General features: G+C 43.0%; 1 protein-coding gene and 1 long non-coding RNA gene across 3 annotated transcripts in view; one reads left to right on the top strand and one right to left on the bottom strand.

Moving 5' to 3' along the window:
* The window catches only part of TSHZ2 (teashirt zinc finger homeobox 2), a 458,954-nt gene that overhangs the window by 302,989 nt on the left and 136,840 nt on the right, over positions 1 to 19,125 (top strand). The window lies entirely within an intron of this gene.
* Positions 1 to 19,125, bottom strand: part of LOC143644578 (uncharacterized) — a 28,581-nt gene that overhangs the window by 534 nt on the left and 8,922 nt on the right. The window contains exons 2-5 of the long non-coding RNA XR_013156760.1: positions 14,284 to 14,348; positions 6,787 to 7,017; positions 1,388 to 1,479; positions 79 to 177 (exon numbers count right to left, since the gene is read on the bottom strand). This is a non-coding gene — a long non-coding RNA (uncharacterized LOC143644578). The remainder of the gene's footprint in view (positions 1 to 78; positions 178 to 1,387; positions 1,480 to 6,786; positions 7,018 to 14,283; positions 14,349 to 19,125) is intronic.

The following is a 19,125-nucleotide window of genomic DNA, read 5'->3' as shown; positions in this document are numbered from 1 at the left end:
CCCCTCCAGTGGGTGAAGCAAGAGCAAAGGGGATTGGTACAGACGACAGAATTAGCCATCCAAGAGGATCAGCCATACCAGAGGGAGAGAGGTCTGAGATTTATAGATTTGAAGTGTCTGGTTTCTTGCTGCTGACACTGCTTATCAACTGCACGATGCCAAAAGTCTGCCTGAAACCTTAGGAAGAAAAAAAAAATCAGTTAAATAGAAGATGTGCCCACATGAGGAACTTGCCATTGGCAGCAAAGATTTATTAAGCAGGCTACAAAACAAGATGTCAGTAAACAGTCTGAAAGCATGCCCTCGTAATTAAGAAAGGAGAAGGTTTCTAATTTGGATAATGAAATCTGTAGCTCTGATGAGCATTCATTGCATTAATATTTATGGTGCGCCTACTGTGTGCCAGGTAGTGCATGGGCTAATTCCTTGAAACAGAAAAAGAAAATTTCCCTTAGGCCAAACCTACTGGTAGTAAGAGCTATTATTTATCAGACACTGACAACATGCCAAGCAATGTGCTGAGCATTTTACATAACAGTTATGAATTCTCACAACCCTGCAAAATATGTATTTTATGAACAATTTATATGTAGAATGAGTAACCACTTCAGTTTTTGTCCAGGGCTAAACTGGAAAAGTCCCAGGCAAAGCTACTTAAATGAGGAAACTGAGGCAGAGTGAGCTTTAGTGACCTATCGAGGGTGACACAATTAGCCTGTGGATCTCCTTAGAATCCAGTCCTGGTGACAGGCCCCTGCTCCTCCCAGCAGCAACCCGATTCCTAAACCTCCTGGGGAACCCAGAACCCTTACTCCTTCCCTGCCTTGCCTTGCCTTTCCGTCCCTCCTTCTCCTTCTCTTTTCAGGCCCCACTACAAAAGGGCTGACGCTCACCCCCTTTGGAGCCATAGAGCTATTGGGGGGAAACCCCCACCCCCCGTGGGTGGACTTTGGGTGGTCTTTTAGGGGCCAAAACCACTGACTCATAGCAGCTCTGATCTGACCCTTCATCGCCAAGGGCTGTGTGCTCCCCTCGGCCGGTCTCCAGGCCATTAAAATTTAATTGCCTGCAGCCTGTTTCTCAGCCCTGGTTGCACATTACTGCCACCTGGGGAACATTTAAACCATACCAAAGCCTTGACCATTTAAAGCAGAATCTCTAAGAGCCGGGCCTGGACATTAGTTTTTTTCTTTAATGGAGGTCATCTTATCTACAGTAAAGGACATAAATATCAAGTGTAAAGCATGATAAATTTTACACACATTCACGTCCATGTAACTATCACCCAGATCAAAACATAGACTATTTCCTGCTCCCCAGAAGACCCCCTTATGGGCATGGATAGGTTTTTTAACAACCACACCCCCACCTCCACCCAAATACTCACGTTTGAGAACTGCTGGTTTAGAACCCAGAACCTCCATCCTGGAGATGATCCATCCTTTCCAAAAGAGCAGTGGCAACCTGCCCCGTCTCCTACTGGGTGGAGAAGGGGGAGAAATTAGTTACCAGTGCATCCCACTATATTCATCTACAAATAGGCCCCTCCCATGAAGCTCCTTGAGGGCAGAAATTGCATCTTGCAAAGCGCCTGGCCCATGTAAATATTTACTGGATGGAAACTCAAAAGAATAAACAGACATATCTACTGGGGGGTGATGTTTGGTCTCCATTTAGATGGTTACTCCTCTAGATTCTCTGGGAAGACAGACAGAGCAGCATTTGGTCTTTCTTGCAGTTTCTGCCGTTTTTCTTTGACCTTAGAAGGGAGAGTTCAGGAAAATGTTGATTTCGGGTCTTGTTCTTTCACAGAGTTCGCCCTCAGTCTGTGCATAGGTGACGCCAGTGACTTGTAGTGTAATCCTGCGGTGTTGAAAGCTGATGTCAGCTGCTAAATGGGGAAAAGCAGGGCATCTCGGCTGTGATGTGTATGTGTGTACAAGTGCAGCTGGAAATGAACCGAGGGCTCGGGGAAATTGATGTTGCACTAGCAAAAGGCCAGTGACACTTAGGAATGATCCATGTCGAATGTACATCTAGCTGCCCTGGGCCACCGGGGGAGGCATAGATATATATTTTTTAATGTATAGAACTTAGGAGTTTAAAAAATATGTCTTTTGCCTGGAGGGCAGTTAAAAAGATTTTTTATTGTGTCAGTGTCCCCCAGATCATTTATACATTTTTCTATCCATGTATTTTATTCATAATGTCTATTTTATTCTCTGTCATTTTGTTAAGGTGGTGTTCAACGTTACTGCTTTTCACTTAGAAAATAACTCATCATCGGAGTGAGGTCACATGACTGTGGTTAAAATCAAGAGCACTGTAGGGCAAGGGCGAGGGCAAATATCTACCGTATCTAAGCAGCTGGGAAGGGTTCAGGGTTTGGGCCACGGATTTACTAAGTATTATAGTGTTTCTGAAGCCTTGCCTTAGGGCAGGGGGTGAGCAGGAGGGGGGTGGTTGTAGCAGAAACAGGGGACTCCGTGGGGTGGGTGGGGCAAAAGTCTGGGGCCCATTAAAGCTCCTCATGTGAAGGGACGGCCCAGGCTCACTCACCAATGAGTGAGACCAAGCAGGGCGAGCACACCACGCCACCCCGCCAAACGGTTCACAGAGCAAAACACAAATGACTTGCTCTTCATAAATTCTCTAGGCAGCCTAGGTGTCTTGGGAAATGACTGCTCTGAGTTGAATGCTCAAAACATTGTATTTGTGCAAAGAATTCTTGTCCTGGTGCCAATGGGGTGCATAGATTGCTAGGCTTCTCTGAGAAGTGTTTCAGCTGTGGGGTGTGTCCTGGACTACAGACAGGAGATATTGGTTTTTCCTCCTGCCCTCCTACCCTATGCCCATCTCCAGAACAAGGCATGTAAGGTCCTTCATCTAAAACCAATAGAAGAAAGCATTTGACAAGGAGAAGGGATAAGAAGAGGAGGGGAGAGAAAGGGAGGGAGAAGGGAAGAAAAGAAACCATGGCACACTAGAAGATTGTGAAGGAGGCAGCTTTTAGTTCATGAGAAGGTGACTTATCAATAAGAAAACGTTATTCTCTCGAGGGCAACTAGGATGGTGTATGTTTCTAGTATCTTCCACATACATCCCCCAAATTACCACGCTACCAAAGGCATGATCTGATATCACTATTCTCACTGCTCCCCGACTGTGTCTGTCTCACCTCTTCAAGGCAAGAGCAGATGTTTCCCTATATTAGACATCACTGCAGCTAACCTTCCTGTCACTCACAGTCATTTGAGAATGGAAAGAATGTGGAACCTTCGCACTTGGATTCTTCTTTCCATCGGAGGCAAGTTTTGATCATCATAAGCAAAGTATTGGCTTTTCCTTTGGTTTGTGCCATGAAACACTAGTCTCAAAACTCAGGAGAAAAAAGTGGGGAGGCTGATGATCAAATAAGTTTGAAGAATGCTTCTGATTCTATCTTTCTCCCCCTGGGACCCCTTACAACAAGTATCCTAAAGAGCATACTTTGAAACAAGTTAAGGGCTCAGGAGACAAGAGACTTTTGTCTTCAACAAAACTGCACTTGGAGATTGACAGAGGACCAAAAGTCATGGGACTGTGGAGGGCCACAGGGTCAGAATTAGAACCAAGTGACCCAAGACAGGTGCACTCTCCTCTTCAGGACTTCAGCTACCCTATCACTATTTGATTAGATCAGAAGTTGTCAAGTGAGAGCCTTAGACATGTCATCAAGTCCTGATTAATGTATGTATCAGGTATCTATTGTTGTGTAAGACTATTACCCCCAAAATAGCAGCTTTTAAAATAACACACATTTATTATTGCACAGTGTCAGTGCACTAGAAATCCAGGCACGGATGAGAGGGTCCTATGCTTCAGAGTCTCAAAGGTTAGGGTTACAGAGGATGTGGTCTAATCAGAGGCCCAGCTGGGGAAGGATCTGTCGCCAAGTTCACTCAGGTTGCTGACAGAAGTCATTTCCTCACAGATCTAGGACTGAGGGCTTTAGTTTCATGCTAGCTAGAGGCTACCCTCAGTCCCTAGAGACCACCCTCAGCGCCTAGAGACCACCCTCAGCCCCTAGAGACCACCCTCAGTGCCTAGAGACCACCCTCAGCCCCTAGAGACCACCCTCAGCGCCTAGAGACCACCCTCAGCCCCTAGAGACCACCCTCAGCCCCTAGAGACCACTCTCAGCCTCTAGAGGCCACCCTCAGCCTCTAGAGGCCACCCTCAGCGCCTAGAGACCACCCTCAGCCTCTAGAGACCACCCTCAGCCCCTAGAGACCACCCTCAGTGCCTAGGGACCACCCTCAGCCCCTAGAGGCCACCCTCAGTGCCTAGAGACCACCCTCAGCCCCTAGAGGTCACCCTCAGCCCCTAGAGACCACCCTCAGCCCCTAGAGCCCACCCTCACCCCTAGAGACCACCCTCAGCCCCTAGAGACCACCCTCAGCCCCTAGAGACCACCCTCAGCGCCTAGAGACCACCCTCAGCCCCTAGAGACCACCCTCAGCCCCTAGAGACCACCCTCAGCGCCTAGAGACCACCCTCAGCCCCTAGAGACCACCCTCAGCCCCTAGAGACCACCCTCAGCGCCTAGAGACCACCCTCAGCCCCTAGAGACCACCCTCAGCCCCTAGAGACCACCCTCAGCCCCTAGAGACCACCCTCAGCACCTAGAGACCACCCTCAGCCCCTAGAGACCACCCTCAGCGCCTAGAGACCACCCTCAGCCTCTAGAGACCACCCTCAGCGCCTAGAGACCACCCTCAGCCCCTAGAGACCACCCTCAGCCCCTAGAGACCACCCTCAGCCCCTAGAGGCCACCCTCAGCCCCTAGAGCCCACCCTCACCCCTAGAGACCACCCTCAGCCCCTAGAGACCACCCTCAGCCCCTAGAGACCAGCCTCAGCCTCTAGAGACCACCCTCAGCGCCTAGAGACCACCCTCAGTGCCTAGAGACCACCCTCAGCCCCTAGAGGTCACCCTCAGCCCCTAGAGACCACCCTCAGCCCCTAGAGACCACCCTCAGCCCCTAGAGACCACCCTCAGCCCCTAGAGACCACCCTCAGCGCCTAGAGACCACCCTCAGCCCCTAGAGACCACCCTCAGTGCCTAGAGACCACCCTCAGCCTCTAGAGACCACCCTTAGCCCCTAGAGACCACCCTCAGCGCCTAGAGACCACCCTCAGCCCCTAGAGACCACCCTCAGCCCCTAGAGACCACCCTCAGCCCCTAGAGACCACCCTCAGCGCCTAGAGACCACCCTCAGCCCCTAGAGACCACCCTCAGTGCCTAGAGACCACCCTCAGCCTCTAGAGACCACCCTTAGCCCCTAGAGACCACCCTCAGCGCCTAGAGACCACCCTCATCCCCTAGAGACCACCCTCAGCCCCTAGAGACCACCCTCAGCCCCTAGAGGTCACCCTCAGCCCCTAGAGACCACCCTCAGCCCCTAGAGCCCACCCTCACCCCTAGAGACCACCCTCAGCCCCTAGAGACCACCCTCAGCCCCTAGAGACCACCCTCAGCCTCTAGAGACCACTCTCAGCCTCTAGAGGCCACCCTCAGCCTCTAGAGGCCACCCTCAGCGCCTAGAGACCACCCTCAGCCCCTAGAGACCACCCTCAACCCCTAGAGACCACCCTCAGCCCCTAGAGACCACCCTCAGCCCCTAGAGGCCACTCTCAGCCTCTAGAGGCCACCCTCAGCGCCTAGAGGCCACCCTCAGCGCCTAGAGGCCACCCTCAGCCCCTAGAGACCACCCTCAGCACCTAGAGACCACCCTCATCCCCTAGAGGCCACCCTCAGCCCCTAGAGACCACCCTCAGCCCCTAGAGACCACCCTCAGCGCCTAGAGACCACCCTCAGCCTCTAGAGACCACCCTCAGCGCCTAGAGGCCACCCTCAGCCCCTAGAGACCACCCTCAGCGCCTAGAGACCACCCTCAGCCCCTAGAGACCACCCACAGTTCCTTGCCGCACGTGGTTCCCCAACCTGACCAATTATTTCATCAGTGCCAGCAAGGAAGTTTCTTAAAAGATGGAGGTCACAATCCCACGCATAATAATCATGGAAGTAACGTCCCACTACTTTGCTGTATTCTATTGGTTAAAAACGAGCACAGGCCCCACCTACACTAAAGGGAGGGGATCACACAAGAAAGTGGAGATCATGGGAACCATCTCAGGTGTCTCTGTGCCACAATGTGCAAAATTTATTTTTGCTGCAAATGATTATACTGTTACAGACATTGCTGAGCTGATTAATAAAAATGCTATAAAGCAAGATCTACCTTGCAATGAGTGAAAAGTGAGAGGTATAGTATAGAGCAGAATTGCACCTCACAAGGTGTTAAATGTCTAAAAGCAACTTGTAAGAGGAAAATTGCAGATAGTCAAAATTACCATTAAAAACCTCTTAAACCATCCCTAAAGTACAGTCCACTTATTTTGTATATACAACCTTGAACAGTAATTCTTGTGCCAGCTGAAGTTTAGAAATCATTTGGTCAGATTGAAAGAAAGTCTATGCTAAGAATCTGGGCATTCAAACTATTGTGACTTTCTGAATTCCTAACAGTAAAGAAAATGTGGATGAGGAATATTAAAGCATTCCTTCTATAGGGATGACTCCATACCTTTTTTAAAATAAGCTCCAGAAAACTTATAACATGCTAATAGTTTTGTGGGGGTTTTTTTGGTAACAGTTAAATGAGATAATACATATGAAATAATCAGCCTTGGGGCTAACATACAGTTATCAATCAATGGATGTTTGCAAAATGTGAATGCTTACCTTGATTCATCAGATGCTCACTAGTGGTCTTTTGAAGAGTTGTAGGGAAGACCTTGGCCAGGTGTCCTGCTTGTCCAAACTGACACTTGCTCTTATAGGTCCTAGCAACTCCTATCTCCTTGGGCATTGGATTCATCTTCATGGAGTAAAGTTTCTACAGTCAATGTTTCATTTGAATAAACATACAACACATCTTCACAGTCATGATGCAACTCCTCTCTAAAGACAAGCCTAGAATAAGGAAACATAATATGCCTTGCAGAGATGTAATAAATATGTCTGAAGAGTATATAACAGGGCAATATTCAGCTCTACTGAGACAAGGAGACTGTGGAAAGAAAACCCCACCCCGTACTTGTGTTACAAATACTGGGAACACTTACAGATATTGGGAGTTGCAGTTACATTATAACAGCAACTACCTCTTACTGATGGCTAACTAGCTAAATCTGAGCTATGTCTGCCACCATCTTCTGTAATATGTCACACACAGCCAAAGTTTGCAAAACCTAGACACAGCGAGTGTTCCCTGTTCCTTCCAGCCCTAAAAAGAATCAGGGGTCTAAGTCAAATGTCGAAAAGTCAAAGGCCACAGAAGCCAGGCAGGTACCTTAAATGAACAGAGCAGGCAGAAGACAGGAGAGAGGGAAATGGAGTCTGTTGAACTGGCCAGAAAAAGACTCTATCTCTTTAAAGGAATTCGACTGTGGATGCTTTTCCAAGCACCATGTGGATGAAGCATAGCAGGCCCACAGCTGGAATGAGCATGCTGTTCCAAGTTCTTAAGGACCTGCAGGTGGCAAAGGCTGTTTATATTGTCCCCCAAACTCTGGATTTTAAAAAAGGAAAATATTGTTATCCTGTATGGAAACAAGATAGTAGAGTTTATGTCATTCTGACCACACTGAATCATCAAAGATTTGGGATAATATGATGCTCATTCCAGAACTTGTAGCCACAAACCTCCAGGCAGGGTTAGGAGGAGGTAAGATTTTATTTCCATTTATTTTTTCTGTGAAGTACCATCTCTCAGTAACTTTCACTACTGTTATCCCATCTGGTTATAAGTGAAATACAGATTTGGAATATCATTTTTATCTGCACATATTTAAAATGTAATGTCCAAATATTATGCTGTTTGAAAAGAGACACCTGTCCAAAAAATTCCCAGGAAGGTTTTAGAGAGCGCACTTAAGCTCAGATTTAGACACAAGTAAAGCTCATTTTTCATTTAGTAGAAACCTTCAGACTAGCCAAGATTTGGGATACATGCTGAGCATTTTGAAAATACGGCAATGCCTCATTTATCTGACATGGACAGTTCCACATAAATGCATTTTCCACATAACTGAAGCTTATCCCTTTGCACATCAAATCATATATTTGTTTCAACAATTTTGCATGGGAGTATTTCTGAGAGTGCATTACACACTTCCCTACCTCCTTAAATAGAATATGAGAAAATAATTTAATCTTGGCTTCCTGACTCAGAATCATAAATGTGATCATCAAGTGTTGGGCTGCTCTGGGCTAAAATAAAGGGATGCCTCAGGGTCCCTACAGCGCAAATGGGGTTTGGTGACTTCACTTTGCAAGTGCTGGGGTTTGTCATGCATTTGAGATTGTGCCTACCAGCGTTCCATCTCAACCTCTCATGCTTTCTTTGTACCTAAAAGTTCTTCTTTTTTCTATCCCTTTAAATTTGTCTCTTCTACAGAATAGGAAAGTAAAATGAAAAGAATGCCTGACTTATCTTCCTATATTTTAATACATATGTTTACTTTGTAAACCTTAGCAAGTTCCTTGACCTCTTTTGGCCTCTGTTCCACCTTCTAAAAGTAAGAGAATTGGGAGCTTCCAGACGACCAAGATAGCAGCATAAGATGTTCCAGGGTGCCATTCCCCTGCAGACTCGTTGAACAGCTAGCAAAAACTGGCAGAGCCACTTTCTTCAGAATTCCAGAAAGCAGTTAAAGGGTTGCAGTAACTGGGCAAGTGCTGAATCAAAAACACATGCAGCTCTAAAAAAAAATAGTAGGAGAAGCTCATAGTACCCCTGCTGACCCCTCCATCACCCCTTCCCCAGTGTGATGTAGAGCTGGTCTGCATCCAGTTCTGGAACCTTGGTCCTGCTCTGGAAGAAGCAGAGTAATCCCTGTGTGTCAGTGCCAGTGTATCTAGAGGCAGCCTGTATGAGTGAACCAGGAAACTCAACTCTGGCTTTCCTTCCCAGAACTTGCCCTGAAGGCAGAAACAGCTTGGGGAACTGCTAAAGCAATGTAAGAAACAATTAAGTCAAAGTGGCCTGGGGCAAAGGATTACCTACTTTAAGACATACTATTGCATGCACCCAGGAGGAAGAGAAGCTCTATTTCAAAGAGAGTAGAGGGGACATTCTAATTCCTATAAATGGGGGAATTTCTAAGGCCACAAGCAGTACAAGCCCAGGACAAGACAGAGGCTCAAAAACAGAAAGAGAGGGACTGTGCTGACATACGCCTCAGCCTGACCTTGATAGGAGGACTAGACTCTGAAGAGGAGCACCAGTAAAAATCAAGTCAATTTGCAAAGACTATAAAAGGGGTTTTATGCTTTAGTTTGTTTGTCTTTGTTAGTCCTGGTACTAAAGGATATCTCTGTAATAGCATGATATGGATTAAAAACTTAAGGATCAGATAGCTCAGGAACTAAATCCCAGAGTTAACACTTTAAAATATTAAAATATATAGTGTATAACAAAAAATTACAAGGCAAACACACACACACACACACACACACATACACACACACACACAGGGAATTATGACTCATCCAAAAGAACAAGACAAAAACCCAGAAACCAGCAGTGAAGCCAATTGGAAGAGCTAGAAAAAGAAGAACAAACCAAACTCAAAGTGAGCAGCAGGAAAGAAATAACAACAATTAGAGCAGAGATAAATGAAATAAAGAATTTTTTAAAAATAGAGAGAATCAATGAAACCAAAGTGGTTTGTTTAAAAAGACCAATAAAATTTATATACCCTTAGCTAGACTGACAAAGAGAAAAAGAGAGAGGAACCAATTGACTAAAATCAGAAATCAAAGAGGGGACTTTAATAAGAACCCCACAGAAATAAATGAATTATAAAAGGATACTGTGACTATGAATAACAACATGCCAACAAATTGGATGACCTAGATGAAACGGACAGAGGTCTAGAAACACACAAACTACCTATATTGACTCAGGAAGAAATAGAAGATTTCAACAAACTGGTAATTTAAGACATTGAATGACTAATCCAAAACCTCCCAACAGAGGAAAGCTCAGTGCCAGATGGCTTCCAAATTTACCAAATATTCCAAGAAAACCTAACACCAATCCTACTCAAACCTTTCCAAAAAAAATTGAAGAGAATGAAACACTTTGTAACACCTTGATGTTTGCAGCCAATATCACCCCCCCCCATACTAAAAGTCAGGTAAAGATACCACAAGAAAATAAAATTAAAGGCCAATATCCCTTATGAATGTAGATGAAAAATCCTCAAGAAAATACTAGCAACCAGAATCCAACAACACATTAAAAGAATTATACACCATGATCAAGTGGGAATTATCCCAAGTATGTAAAGATAGTTCAACATAAGAACATCAATTAATGAAATGTGCCACATTAATAGAATGAAAGAAAAAAATAATTCTGATCATCTCAATTCATGCAGAGAAGGCATTTGACAAAATCCAGTGCTGCTTCTTAATCAAAGCATTAGAAAACTAGTTCTAGAAGGAAACTTCTTCAACATGATAAAGGGCATATAAAAATCCCACAGCTAATATATTCAATGGTAAAAAGTTGAACGCCTTCCTTCTAACATCAGAAATAAGACAAGGAAGCCCACTGTGACCACTGTTATCAAACATTGACTGGAAGTCCTAACCAGAGCAATTAGGCAAGAAAAACGAGGGAAAAAAGCATTCGAATTGGAAAAGAAGAAGTAAAACTTTCCCTATTTTCAGATGGCATGATCTTACACTTAGAAAATCCTGAGAAATCCACAACAAAGCTACTAGAGCTAATAAACAAATTCAACAAAGTGGATGGGGACAAAAACAACATGCAAAAATAAGTTGAATTCCTATAAACTATTAATGAACAATCTGAAGAAGAATTCAAGGAAATAAATTCCATTTACAACAGCAACTGAAAATCAAGTAACTAGGAGTAAATTTAACCAAGAATGCAAAGGACTTATACATTAAAAACCACTGAACATTGATAAAGGAAATCAAAGAACAGCTAAATATATGGGAAGACATTCCATGTTCATTAATTGAAAGACTAATTATTGTTAAGATGTCGATTCTACCCAAAGCAGAGTCAGTGCAAAGCCAAACAATATTCCAATGGCCTTCTCTACAGAAGTGGAAAAAACGATCACCAAATTTGTATGGAAGGGTAAGGGCCCCTGAATAGCCAAAACCACCTTGGGAAGCAGGACTCACACTTCCAATTTTAAAACTTATTGCAGGGCCAGTCATCATGGCTCAGCAGGCAGATTTCTCACCTGCCATGCCAGAGTCCCAGGTTCGATTCCTGGGGCCTGCCCATGCAAAAAAAAAAAAACTATTACAAAGCTATAGTAATCAAAACAGTAAAGTTATGGCAAAAAGACATAAATATAGGTCAATGAAATAGAATTGAGAGTTCAGATATAAATCCTTATATCTAGGGCCAATTGACTTTTGACAAGGGTACCAAGTCCACTCAGTGGGGGGAAAATAGTCTCTTCACCAAATAGTCCTGGGAAAACCATATGTTCATAGCAAAAAAAATGAACGTAAACTCCTACCTCACACCGCATATAAAAATTAACTCAAAATGAATCAAAACCGAAATAAAAGACTAAAACTATAAAACTCCTAGAAAAAAACATAGGAAAGCATCTTCAGGACCTTATACTAGGCAATGGTCTCTTAGACTTTATGCCAAAAGCATGAGCAACTAAAAAAAAAAAACAGATAAATGGGACTTCATCAAAAATGAAAATTTTTGTGCATCAAAGGAAATTTGTGCAATGAAAATAAAAACAGTTTCCAGAATTGGAGAAAATATTTGGAAATCACATATCTGATAAGGGTTTAATATCCAGAATATATTAAAAAACAATAACTCAACCACAGAAAGATAAAAGAATCAATTTTTAAAATAAGCAAGAAACTTGAATAGATATTTCTCCAAAGAGGATATACAAATGGCTAAAAAGCACCTGAAAAGATGTTCAACATTAAAACACACAATGAAACATCATTTTACACTGACTAGAATTGTTATTATTAAAAACACAGAAAAGAACATGTTAGAGAGGATGTGGAGAACTAGAAACACTCTTTCATTGTTGAGAATGTAAAATGGTGCAGCTGCTGTGAAGTTTGATGGGTTCCTCAGAGAGTTAAGTGCAGAATTACCATATGCTCTAGCATTCTCACTTCTAAGTATACATCCAAAAGATTTGAAAGCAGGGACTCAAATAGATATTTGCACAATGATGTTCATAGCACCATTATTAACAATTGCCAAGAGATGGAAGCAACCAAAATGTCCATCAAGAGATGAATGGATAAACAATTGTATAGACACAAAGAGAATATTTATTATTCAGCTGAAAAAGGGAATGAAGTTCTGATACATATGACAGTATGGGTGAACCTTGAAGATATCATGTTGAGTAAAAGAAACTGAATGCAAAAGGACAAACATTGCATGATCTCACTGATATGAAATAATTAGAATAAGCAAATTCAGAATCAGGAACTAGAATACAGGTCACCATGGAGTGGAGTAGGGGTCAGGAATGGTAAGCTAAGGCTTACTTGGTACAGAGTTTCTATTTGGGGTGATGGGAAAGTTTTGGTAATGGATGGTGGTGATGGCAGGAATGTGGTTAAAATGGGAAATTTTAGGTTAAATATACATTACTAGAATAAAAATTTTTAAAAAACATAGGACTGTACAATACAAATAAGGAAGACTGATGCAACAATGTATAATAGTTTAATTTTAATACTATCATTTCATCAATTTTAATAATTACCACACTAATGCAAAGTGTTAATAATAGGGAAAACTGTGTGTGAGGCGGCAGTATATGGGAACTCTGTATTTTCTGCATATTTCTGTAAATGTACAACTTCTCTGATAAAAAAAATTAATTAAAAAGTGAGAGAATTAAACATCTAAATCTATTCCAATCTGCATATAATCTATACTGCTTATGGCTCTATTGTGATACAAGTAAACTTATCAAAATTTGGCATAAACCAAGATATTGTAGGTCCTGAGTAAGAACCCCAACATCCCTGCTGGAAGCAAAGCGTGTGGAGTCTGTTATGTTGCTTATCAATTCTGTTACAGTCCACATGGTTGAGGCTTTCAGAGAAGTGACCACTCAATGGTAGAAGTATCACATAGTGTCAGATGTTACCGCTGTGTAACAAACCTCCCCAAAGGTTAGCAGCTTAGAGCAAAATGGTTTATTACTTCTCGTGGTTCTATAGATGAGGAACTCAAGGAAGGCTCTTCCACGTGCAACTATAGGCAGTTGTGCTTCATGGGATATAACCTGGCATTGCTCACTCAGCTGCACTCAGCAGCAACTGGGTTGTACTGGCAGAGTGAAGAAAGCTTTGCTCAGATGTCTGGGGCCTTGATTGTCCCTCTACCTGTTTTCTTTCCCTCCATGTAGTCTTACCATTCCATAATCTAGTTCTTTCCAGCACAGTGGCTGGCTTCTCCGAGGGAGAGCAAAAGCTGCCAAGTCTTTAAAAGGAAGGCCCAGAAATGGCACACTATCACTCCACCATATTCTTTTGGTCAAGACAAATTACAAGGCCAGCCCAGATTTAAGGAGAGGAGAGCAGACTCCCTCTTAAAGGATGGAGTCACCAACATGAGCTGGAAGGGAAGGAGTTACTGGTGGCCATTGCTAGAGACTCTCTACTCCGCTCCTGAACTCACCTTCAAATTATGTTTTAGAATCCTAGAGGTTTGCTTTTGAAAGCAAAAGGAGTAACTAGTTCAGGTGTACCTAATTATTATCTAAGTAGTGTAGGTTTGGTAAATAGCACATTTCCTCTGGGAGTAGGATAAAAAGCAAATCCACACTTTTAATTGGGTCCTTTTATGGACTGAATCCCAAATCTGTACTTTCTGCTTGTAAATATACAGCAAATTTTCCAAGTTTTGATTCAGCATTTGATAAATCAAAGTGAGATGATGTAAAAAGAAACATTACCTCTTTCTGAACTTTCTGTAGAGCTACAGAAAGTTGTTGGCAAAACTCTATGGAAGTGTTTGCCCCATAAACCACATTACTCAACTGCAATATTCTATTTGTTCTCTTACCAAGGGAAATAGGCTCCTTTCTCCTGGATGTTTTTTGTGGATTTCCCTTCTGTTTGCCCTGATGTTTATTCATTCATTTACTTATGCAGGTTTACTCAGAATATTCTACTCACCAAGAACCGGACCACAGCAGTAAATAAACAGACACCACTCTGCTCACATAAAGCTGACATTCTAACTGTGGAAAAAAAGATAATAAAGAAATATTTAATCAATTGCAATGACTGCTACAAAAGGAAAGTGTGAAGGGCATGTGCATATATCATAGGGCCCTAACTTAGTATGAGAAATCGACTGAAGCCTCCTGGAGGAAGTGGTATTGAAGCTGAACTCTGGAGGTGAAAGGACCATGGAATAAGCCTTGAGGACGAGGGCATACCAGGCAGAGAGAATAGCATGTATCAAGGCTGCTTGGAAGAGAATGGGAAATGGCAGGTTCAAGGAACTAAAAAAGTTCAGTGTAGCTGGACAGCCAGAGTCAGGGTGGAGAGAATCTGTGAGGTTGAAATTGAGATAGCCATTTAATAGCTGTGGTACCTGGGACATAATACAACCATTCTCTTAATCTTAGGGTGAGGAAGAGAAACCCCCAACCACTCCTACCCACAAAGAGGCACACATGAAAATCTCACCTACCATGTGATTTATCATTATTATTGTAGAGGTTTTAAATATACCATTAAGACCTTCTAAGTACCAGGCACATACTAAATGCTGGGGTACAAAGATGAATAACGATAGGTGCACAATAAAGACAAATTGATTCAAAGAAAAAGACAGTGCCCTCAAGGAGCCTCAGCCTCTGTGGTAAGCAGAGCGGTAGGAGGTTGGAGGGTTGCCCTGAAATGCAATCCGAGCTCTGATGAAATAGTTTTGGGGTATGGTCATGTTAGATCGAGATCTTGAGCAGCACTAAGGACAGAAAATGTTAGTATGCCTTTCCTTCCACCCAAAAACATTTCAAAATAGTATTCTATGTTTAAAATGACAAGAAAGGTATATCACAGAAAATAAAAGAAATTCTTTCTAGAGTTTTTTGTTACATAATTTTTACTAAGTTTATCAAACCAGAACTTTCCTCATTTAGTTATTTATTTACTTATTTTGGTGTTTTCACTTTGGTGACCCCTAAGCACATGCTCACCCTTTTTTCTGAGTGATTTCACAGTGTCTACAGTGTAGGGGATGACAGAGAAGGGAGATTCATTCTACAGGGTGTTGGGGTGGTGTGGGACAACGGAGAAATTTCATGGAGGATGTGCTAATGAAGGCTAATCTTAAAATGTGATGCATTAGCGAGCAAACAGATTCTGGCTGCTGTTCAAAAAAAAAAAGTTCCGAATAGAATAGAGGCTTCAATAAGAGAGTCTACTTCTCTCTCAAATAAACCAAACAAGTATAAGAAATTGCCGCAATCAACACAAGGCTTCCATTTCACAATCCAAAATGGCTGCTCAGTTCTCTCCATTAAATCTGCCTCAAGTCTAAAGAAAGGAGAAGAGGATATAAAAGGAAAGCACATTCATTCCTTCTAGAGTGCTACCCACTTTTGTTCACATCCCATTAGCCAAACCTTGTCACAAGGCCATATCTAGTTACAGGGAAGGCTGGGTAATGTAGTCTTCAGCTGGGGGTGGGGATCAGCTGAAACTCAAGGGGTCCTATTAGAGGGCAACCAGTGGTCATTGCCAATGATGGCAGGTGGGCAAGGCCAGGACTGGCAGCCAAAGGGTGAAGAAGCTTATGAAACTCTCCCGTGAAGGTGAATAATCCCCACTTTAGAGAAGAGGACAGTTGGGACAAAGAGAAGTAAATGTTGGTAACGGCTGTACTCGATTTTAAGCTCAAGGAGATAAGGGATCATTAAGTTCCTGGAATTTGACACACTGCCGGTCCCATAATAATGGCTCAATAAATATGTATTAAACACATGAATTTATTGAGTTCTTACTATATACCAGGCATTGTGTTTGTATTTTATGGACATTATTTCCATTAACCTTTAAAAAGAATCCTATCAAGTAGGTCCTTCAATTAGTTCTACTTTATAGATGGGAAAATCAAGACTCACGGAGGTTAATCATCTTGGCAAAGGTCATTAGGTGGCCAAGCTAGGACTTGAACCCAGTTCTGCTTGATCCCAAGGCCTGTTTTTAATCATAGCTGTTTATGCATGGGCCAGAAAACTGACCTGCAGGACAAATCCAGTTTGCGCCTATTTTTGTAGGACTATGAGTTAAGAATGACTTTTACATTTTTAAATGGTTGAAAAAAATAAAAAACGATAATATTTCATGACACATGGAAATTGAAATTCAAATTTCCATGTCCATCACTAAAGTTTTCTTGGAACTCAGCCATACCCATTCATTTACATATTATCTATGACTGGTTTTTGTGCTATAATGGCAGTTGAGTAGTTGCAACAGAGACCATATGGCTGGCAAAAGTCTAAAATATTTACTATCTGGCACTTTACAGAAAAAGTTCTCAATCCCTGCTCCTGTGGTGCATATCATCCTTTTTTATAATGTGAGATTCAGGGGCAAATTGCTCCAGGTGAGAATCACCACGATGAATCGTTTCATTTATTATTATTTTTTAAATAACACCCTGTTTTGATGCACTGCCTACAAACCCACCATCAAAGCTTCAGTGTTTTGGCTTAATGCTAGCTTCAAGTAATGCCTGTCTATAGAGGCAAATGCCCCCGAGACTAGTAGCTCATTATTTGGTTAATAACAGTGTAAGAAATCAGTGTGGTGTTTAGCAAAAGCAATGGTCCAAGGAAAAGGCTACCAGGATTTCCAAACACAGCAATGTCTAGTTTTTCAGTCCAATTTCCCAGAGTGAAAGAAGCTCATCTAGCCCAGGCCATGATATCAGAAGGTCCCAGCCAGGATGAGTTCTGGTCTTGGGAAAGATATGCAGGGGACTTAGTCAGTTTGCCGGATCCCAAAGAATCAAAGATAAGGATTACAATAGTCAAGTTCACACAGAGAATTGTTGATTGTGTTTTATCCTTTTAAATATGTGTAAGTCATAGAAAGCTCTGCAGTCAAAAATATTGACTGCATTGATCTCTGCCAACCACAGAAGCAGCCTATGTGGGCCCCAATGGACAGGCTGTGAAATACTTAAAATGAAGATGTTATCCAAGGTACGATGCAACAACTTGCCTCCCTCCCCTCCCCCCACCCTGGTAGCAAATTCAAACTGCAAATACACACATGCCAGTCAGCAAAAGGAAAAAGGACTTTTGCAGCCCCCCCTTTAACATCAGCATGCAGGCCTCGAGTCCAGTGCCACGTTCTAGGGCAGCGAAAATACAAATTTCTGTCGCCTGCATAGATTTTACAAGGAGTATGTCGGAGTGAATGGTATTACAAGGCCTGATGAGCAATGCTGGTTTTCCTACAGAGAGCAGCACCTTCATCATTCAAGGAAAAAGAGACATTGCCAGTCAAGACCCCTTCTTTTGCATGTCCCACAGCCCATGTTCTGAAGCAGAATATTTCTGCCCCGTGCCCTTACGTGGTTAATCAGTCTTTCATTCTGCATGGTCAAACACTTACTCTGGATCAGACCCTCTGCTGAATGTTGGAGACATTGTCTCTGCCTCAAGAAGTCTGTGCGGAGAGACTGACATCATTTTGAAGGTTTCTTGGTGGCTGGGGTTTTTGTCTTGTTCATTTTTCTAATAGCACAGGGCCTGACATGTGAAACGGACTCAGTATTTGTTAAACAAATGACTAGATGAAAAGATGATTGCAATACAAAGAAGGCAGAAGAGCTGGGATCATAGAAAGAATTAAGAGCCAACTTGGCCAGGGATTGTTGGGAAGAGGCTCCAGAGAAGAGGTAACATTTGGTATGGGCCCCAGAGTATACAAAAGAGCTCATGAGGTACAGAGAGAGGGAAGGGCATCAAAGAAAGGAACTTCTAGCAGGTAATGCAGAGGATGGTCCCTTCCAAGCCCCTTCTGGACACAAATCAATATGGCTAAGCCGAATGCCTCTGCTTCCATAAATGCACCCAAATCTTGCAGAATTCAACATGCAAACATCCTTCAAAGAGATTTGGAATGCACTAGAGCTTCATCCTGCTACCTTTTACCTCATTGCCCAGGGCCTGACAATTAGAGTTGTTTTGTCCTATGTTATATTCTGAAGAGGAGCCAAGGAGGGGCAGCAAATGAGTCCTAAACGCTTGTGGGGTGGTTCAAGAGAACCTGGCACACACGTCACACAGGTTTTAACCAGGAGAAGGATAGAGGATAGAAAGGTTTGGCATCCTGACAGGAAGGCCATGGCTTCTTGGTTGTGGAAGAAGGTTAATGCTGCTGGCTTCAGTTCAGTCTAAGCCCCTACCAGGGTGGGGCATGAGGCACCTGGGCTAGAAAGGTGGCATTAGCAGGAGGGAAGCTTGGCCCAGTTGGTGAGAACATAGGCTTTGGGAGTTAAGTCTCCATTTTTTTTAATTGTATTTATTGAGCACCTAGTATGTTCTAGGCATTGGATATGGTTGTGAAAAAGTCAAATAAAGCATTACCCTCCTGGAATTTATGTTCTATCAAAGGAGAAAGACAGTAAATACATGTTCATGTTGATTGTGTGCTTTTTGTGCGGCAAGCATTGTTCTAAATACTTTATTATACAGTAAATAGAACACTGAAAATTCACAACAGTCCTATAAGTTACTATTACACTATTGTTTACAGATGAGAAAACTCAATCACAGAGAGTTTAAACTTGCCCAGAGTCACCAGGTAGCAAGAATTAGAACTGGGATTTGGGAGCAATCACCACATCGTTCCATCATGGGATAGAGAGTGATGAGTTTGAGGAGGGGGCAGCTGCACTTGTGAGGTGACCCAAGAAGGCTCCTCTAAGCAGAAGCATTCGGGCTGTGACCTGAATGAGAAGGAGCCAGCCATGTCAACATCTGGGAGAAG

This window comes from Tamandua tetradactyla, chromosome 1, assembly GCF_023851605.1.
Source record: "Tamandua tetradactyla isolate mTamTet1 chromosome 1, mTamTet1.pri, whole genome shotgun sequence".
Lineage (NCBI taxonomy): Eukaryota > Metazoa > Chordata > Mammalia > Pilosa > Myrmecophagidae > Tamandua > Tamandua tetradactyla.
Note: the sequence above shows the minus strand (reverse complement) of the source record. Positions and strands in the feature narration are given on the sequence as shown.